The sequence below is a fragment of the Garra rufa genome, chromosome 16 (assembly GCF_049309525.1).
Source record: "Garra rufa chromosome 16, GarRuf1.0, whole genome shotgun sequence".
NCBI classification, from domain to species: Eukaryota; Metazoa; Chordata; class Actinopteri; order Cypriniformes; family Cyprinidae; genus Garra; species Garra rufa.
The window spans coordinates 19,007,620-19,015,268 of NC_133376.1; the positions used below are offsets into that span (position 1 = coordinate 19,007,620).

At 31.9% G+C, this 7,649-nt stretch overlaps 1 protein-coding gene across 2 annotated transcripts in view; it reads right to left on the reverse strand.

Annotated features, from left to right (window-relative positions):
* pdlim7 (PDZ and LIM domain 7) overlaps positions 1-7,649 on the reverse strand; it is a 65,177-nt gene that overhangs the window by 30,295 nt on the left and 27,233 nt on the right. The window lies entirely within an intron of this gene.

The following is a 7,649-nucleotide window of genomic DNA, read 5'->3' on the forward strand; positions in this document are numbered from 1 at the left end:
ATCCAAATTATTTTGAATAGAGACGTGTGACTCAGATTTGGATTAAAAATTTGGGTTACTGAAGTCATAAACACTCAGCACAGATATTAAAAAAATACCATTTCCAACTATGCTTTTCCTTTGTGTTCAGTTGCCTGAATAATTTTTGGTTGTTTGTAATCTATTACATACCTTTCTATCAAAGTTATCTGACATTATCAAGATGAATTTGTTCTGACACAGTTTAACTCTGAGTTCTTGTCATATTTTATTACCATTTTCTAAGCTATAGCGAATAAACTAATAATGTGAGAAATGTTGAAGGTGTCTGAATAAACTTTTGGTTTGACTGTACATTGAATATAAACAATTAAATATGTAGTTTGTCAATGCAACCCAAATATCAAAAGTACCACGGTATTACCATACAATACCATCACTGTACTCAAGATAAGCACTGTATTCAAGATAATACACTGAACTTCTGCCCTAAACTGGACTGTCTGGGTTAGTTTGACTAAGTTGTAAAAATAGTTGCATTCCATCAGTGACCTCCCCATGAGTCTACATTTCCTGTGCTGTGCCTATACACAACTTCCTGTGACAGCAATGGTGTTTTTTTCCTCAGTGCCTGCTTACAGATAGCAGTTTAGAGAGAAAATGTAGAAGAAAATAGCACAACCGGCAGTTTTACAAGAGTTATCTGTTCCAGGAAACGGCAGAGGAAATAAACAGTGGTACAGTGCAACTGACAATATATGCTGGTAGATGCAATATATAGCTGCACAACATATGTTCGATTTTCAATATGCAATCTATTTTCCTGAAAGGAATATAAGAAGGTAGGTAATAGATGATAAAATAAAACTTGAAACGTTTTCTAAAATGCATTGCTTACAAAGCGAAGAAAAGCTGGTGCAAAGACAAGATCTTCAAAACTAATATGCTTTAAAAAAAAAACATGAAACTAAATTTTCAGGTCATTTTCCATCTGTTACATTATAGTAACAGTAGTTTAAAGGGATAGTTCACCCAAAAATTCTGTCATTAATTAGTCACCCTAATGTCGTTTCAAACCTGTAAGACCTTCGTTCATGTTCGGAAAACAAATGAAGGTATTTTTGATGAAATCCGAAAGCTTTCTGACCTTGCATAGACAGTATGCAACACATTCAAGGTCTATAAAGGTAGTAAGGACATTGTTAAAATTATTATTTAGAAAACTTTATTCAACAAGTAATGAAATGGCTGGGTCATCCTGAAATAAAATGAAATAAAAAAAGTGAAATTAAGTTAAATAAAATAAAGTAAAATTAAATAAATTAAATTAAATTAAAAATGAAATACAATGAAATAATGAAATGAAGTAAAATGAAATGGCAAAATGAAATGAAATGAGATTAAATAAAGGAAAAGGAAAAAGTAAAATTAAATGAAATAAAACTAAATAGTCAAATTAAATAAGATGAAATAAAATTAAATAAAAGTAAAATACAAAATAAAACAAAATGACAAAATAAAATGAAAAAATAAAACTAAACTAAATAATGAAATTAAAACAAAATAAAATAAAATGACAAAATGAAACAAAAATGAAATAAATAAAACTGAAATAAAATAGTTAAATTATGTAAAATAAAATAAAAGTAAAATAAAAATAAAATAAAATTACATAAAATGACAAAATAAAACAAAATGAAACGAAATGTGATGAAAAAATAAATATAAAATAAAATAAAAACTAAAACTAAAACAAAATTAAATAAAATAAAATGACAAAATGAAACAAAATAAAAAAAACTGAAATAAAAGTTAAATTCAATTATGTAAAAAAATAAAATAAAAAATTAAATTACAAAATAAAACAAAATGAATCGAAATGTGATGAGATGAAATAAAATCAATATAAAATAAAGTAAAATTAAATAAAAAATGAAATAAAATAAAGTAAAATGAAAAATAAAACTAAATTAAATTAAAAAAGTAAAATGAAACTAAATGACAAAAACTAAATATGAAATAAAATAAAATAATTTTGAATAAAATACAGTTAAATTAAATTAGTTATATAAAATACAGTTAAATTAAAGTAAAATAAAATAAAGTAAAATTAAATTAAATTAAAAAAAAAAATGGTTGAACCACTGATGCCACATTAACTATTTTATCAATGTTTTGATTTCATCAATTAATTTAATTTGTGTTTTGAAGATGAACGAATGTCTTGCCAGTTTGGAACGACATGAGGGTGAATAATTAATGACAGAATTTTCATTTTTGGATCAACTATTCCTTTAAGTCTAAACAACTATTTGTCTATTAGTAAACATACTGTGCAGCCTACGTAATGATTCCCTGTTTCCCGGGCAAAAGCAAGTCATTTCATTTTGACAAGATTACGAAGACAAACACATTGAGACAAATCAATTCTAATTTCAAAATAACTGTAATGATTTAAAACGAACACTGACTAAAGTACATGGGAAGGGCAAACGAGGACAGCGGTCTAAAGCAATAAAGCTATAAAGAGACTTTGTGTTTCAAAGCACCATTGCGGACCACAACTAAAGAGGTTGCCCGAAGGGCTATCAAAGGCCAAGTAAACCAAAACAACACCACCCTCTGTAATAAAAGTATATTCCAGAATACATACAGACATGCTCAGACATTTGTCTTCAAGGATGGCTTTCCATCTGAAGCAAACACTGTAATTTATTGGTGATAGACAACAGTAGACAGATACACTGACATGTCTGACAACCCAAGCTCCCAAAACAATAGTCAGGATACTAGACGTCTATCAGCGTACTGGGCAAAGGGGTAATTATGAACTTTGATAAACAGATGTTTTCACAGTTATGTCACAACAAACGGCACAAAAATATGACATCATCTAACCATCAGCGATTTGACTCATAAGGACACACCCACTCTCAGTCACACCTCCAATCGGCTCATTCCGTCTTCCAGCATTCCAAAGATGTGGCCTGTGACGAAGAGCTGTCTGGAGAATTGGCCAGTCTCTGCATAAGGAACATTTTAAGACCGAATCGACCTCATTCGTTTATGTCCTCCCTCATTCCAGAACACATTTTATAGAGAAATTGATAACCCCTCTTTAACCCAAAATAGACCTAAGAACTGACGGGTCATCCTGAAATAAAAATGAAATTTAAAAAAGTGAAATTAAGTTAAATTAAAAAAAAAAGTAAAATTAAAAAAATAATAATAATTTAATTTAGAGGTCGACCGATATATCATCCGGCCGATATATCGGGCCGATATTTTCCATTTTTTAATACCGTAAATCCCCTAATACAGGCCCGGGCCTTTATTTTACTCAAGCGCATTGCGGCCCAGGCTTTTATTAGAAAGAGGCCAGAATTAGAGGCAGGCCTCAATTTGTATTTGAGCAAAACGAACTACCAGTAGAATAAAAAAAAAAAAAAAAAAAAAAAAAGATTTTGTGTCTATTTGAACCTATAAAATACTAGGTGCATTTAATAATCGCTCCGCTCCAGCTCCGCTCCGGGTTCACAATTTCCCGCTCCACTCCTCGCTCACTGATATCAGAAACACCGCTCCACCTTCGCTCCGCATCAAAAAAAAGAAATAATGTTTGAAATATAACGGCCCTGTTCATAACACATGTTAAAATAAAAAATACAAAAATAAAATAACAGGAGAGTTTGGAACACTAGTGTGCAAACTTTGTTCCTACAACATACAAAGCTAATAACATTGTCAGCATTAAAAGAGTATAACTGCTGCTTTATGCCGTGCAAAGTTTGTAATGAAAATAAAAATTAATTTTCATCAGTTATTTTACCTATATGGATCGCTGCATTTACTTACAGATGTCTGTTTATTCGAAATCAGATACCATTACATTTGTTTTAATGCATTACTGACAGAGCGATTGCGTGTGAATTAGTGTTGTACCTGTTTAAATCACCTGAAAATATTCAGTATCTACAAGGAACAAACTAATTCCTTGTGAACTATAATTTACTGCTCATCCATTGCCGTCATCATAGCCTTCACATTCTTTCTGATTTGAGTGATCCATCTCTATCAAGCTAGCTAAACATGTTTAACATATGAATTCTTGCTTAATATGCAGTTATATTACGGACCGTTGGCATGAATTGTACTCATGATGGAGCGGTGGCGGAGTGCTCTTGGAGCGAGTGAAAACCATGACGCTCCGACTTTTCAAAAATCCGCTCCTCCCTCCATTCAAAATCACACCGCTCCACTCCGCGCTCCGCTCACATACTCTGCTGCCCAGACAAACGTTGCTTTTAATAATAGCCCCGGCCGCTATTAGAGACCGGCCATTATTTACCTCAGCTGACAGCGAGACCGGCCAATGTTGGAGACCCGGCCGCTAATGGAATACAGGCCAATATTAGAGGATTTACGGTATATCGGCATCGGCCGATATCCGTGTTTAGTAGCGCTGATTTAAAGTCAGGCACGTCTGCGGGCAGCTCCGTGTTATTGGTGCGGTGGAACGCTACTGTGAAGGACCCCAAGTCAAAAGTTTGTAAGATTCAATAACATTTCTGAGAGATAAAGGTAAGGCTTAAATTCTGATATTTCAAAGTCCCATGGCCATATATGTACTATATATTACTAGTAAACTATGAAGTGTTGCTTTCACTTAGTGAAAGAAAATCATAGGACCGTCGGGAACTGGCAAAATGCTACAGCTGGTGATAGGTTTGCTTATTTGCAGTTAAGTTTAAAGACTGTAGTCTAAAATGATCAGCAGCTTGTTTGCTAACATATTAGCCCCAATGTTATAAGTTCTGTTTTATTTTTCCTGTATCCGAGTCAGAGAATTTCACTCTGTGCGTGGGGTGGAGAAGGCGGTGGCTCTCACAAACAATGCAGCGTTGCGATTACTCCGCCTCGCTCGGAGACAGTGATGCACGGATGGTGGTTATATCCACGGGTTTGGTAATAAAAAAATGCATTCTAATTACTTGTGGGTGTGTCGCGCGTGGATGAGATAAATCAATAATGATGTAAACATTAACTACATTTTCTAAAATCTGAACCTGAGTTATGTGGTCAGGACTGTGGCGCCAGTTTCCTTTTAAATATATTTTAATGACTGTACCTGATGCGCTCGCGCCCGCACCATCCTCTCCGTCACCCCAGATACTGCGAGTTTATACCTATGGTCACGTCCAGATGTCAGTAAACGTTATTTTTTTCAGCACGGATTTGGCTTAAAAGCACGAGTGATTAAGCTGTTAAAATGAACCATCCATTCATCATATCATCATGCAAAACTAAGAATTAGAATAATTGTAATAGGAAGATTGTGTGCGGTTAAATAAATTAGAGAAAAATATAGGTGCAGGTGGGTGGCAGGCAGATTACACTATTGCCTGATTTTGCTTTATCTGACCCTGACCTCTAAACATCGGCATCGGCATGATCGGCTATAGAAAAACCCATATCGGTCGATCTATAATTTAATTAAAAATTAAATAAAGTAAAATGAAATGACAAAAATTAAATTAAATAAAAGTAAAAGGAAATAAATTAAAATTAAATGAAATAAAACTAAAAGTCAAATGAAATAAGATAAAATTAAGTAAAATAAAAAATAAAATAAAATGAAAAAATAAAATGAAAAATAAAACTAATTAAAATTAATTAAATTGAAACAAAATTAAATGAAATAAAATGAAATTACATAAAATAAAACTAAATATAAAGTAAAATTAAATAAACTTAAAATAGTTAAATAAAATTAAGTAAAATAAAAAAGACAAAATGAACTAAAATTACAAAATAAAATAAAAATAACATAAAATGAAATAAAATGACAAAATGAAATAAAATAAAATAAAAAACAAAACAAAATGAGATGAAATAAAATAAATATAAAAGAAAAAATAAAGTAAAATTTAATAATTTAATGAAATAAAATAGAAAAATAAAATAAAACACAGTTAAATTAAAGTAAAGTGAAATAAATAAAATAGAAAAATAAAATAAAACACAGTTAAATTAAATTAAAGTAAAATGAAATAAAATGACAAAATGAAATTAAAAAAAATAAATGAAATAAAATGAAAAAAATGAAATCTATTAAAAAAATAAAGTGAAAAAATATAAAGTAAAATAAAAAGAAAAATAAATTAAATTAAATGAAGTAAAACGAAATATGATTGAATAAAATAACAAAAATGAAATTAAATGACAATGGAATGAAATAAAGTACAATAAAGAATGAAATTAAATAAAATGAAAAGAAATAAAATGAAATAAAATGACAATGAAATGAGGTCAAATGAAACAAAATAAAAACGACAAAATTACATTAAATTAAATAAAACTAAGTAAAATAAAACAAAAAACGAAATTAAATAAAATGAAATGCCAAAATTAAATAAAAAAATAAAGTTAAATAAAAAAATAAAATAAAAATTAATCACCACAATTGAATACAACTTTTTTTTTTTTTTTTACTTTTGTCTTGACATTTCTTCATGAGACTTGCCAGTGCAAAGAAACAAAAGTTTTAAATAAACACTGGAGTCATGCACGTATGAGCTAAGCCCTGTTTTATCGAGAGAGCCGCATTTCTCGTAACTCAAGCACAAGTTTTTATCCCTCCTCACTTAAACAGGCCATTACTAACCGCTACAAGCGCTTACCTATGTGCTGACATACAAACGATTCTCGCAAGCCCAAAAAAGGAAGAAAACCACATTCATAACTGTGGTTTGGACCATTAAACAGGCTCTTTGTCTTCTTGTGTTGATCACAGGGACGGCCTAATGACAGAGCAGGAAGGAGTGCATCTGTCACTCTGCAACTGCGCTCATCTTTCCCATTACTCATCTCTTAACCACACACTTTAGACTCTTTCCACCAGTAGCTTCTGTTCACTTTGAGGGCAGTGAGGTCCATTTCAAACTTTCCTATTTTGGGCTCTTTCTGCAGTTTCCCAAAAGAAGTGCAATGTAAGCATTTTCAGAATTGCGTCCCGAGGCGCTGGAGTTTTCCCATCTCTGTGCTGAAAAGTGAAGGTCAGCTCAAGTCACAGTCTTTCCATTCTGTCTCCAAATGATCTGCTCTACCTTTAGCCCAAGGTCGTCTGAGCCGACGGAGAGTTTTATCGCGCCACGTTTAAAGATTTGTTCTAGGCATTTAATACCTGCCTTAAAATCTGCACAAAACAAGAGGCCTGAAGATCTAAAGGCCATTTAATTCTGCTTAAATGCCACACAAGGTACCATGCCATGTATTGCTATGGCAACAAGCAAAAGACATTTTCATTTAGAGTCATGTTACTGCCTGTTAGATCAGCTCTCCAGACACACAGTTTTAAGCCAAAATAAATGTTATTAAATTAGGAACTGTTTAAAAGTCAATTTTCAAAACAACAGACCAAAATTAGTAGCTAAAATATCACAACATAGCGCAAGTGTGACTGCCCGGTTTTTAAGTGGCCTTGGCTTTGAAGTATTTTTCCCCATTCATTTTACATTTAAGCATTTGGCAGATGTTTTACCCACAGCAGACTTGCAGTGCAATAGTTTGTTGTTCCCTGACAATCAAACCTATAATCTTGGCATTGCTAGTGCCATGCTCTTCCAACTGAACTACATTTCTGTATAACAAAAAAAACAACCAGCTCTGAG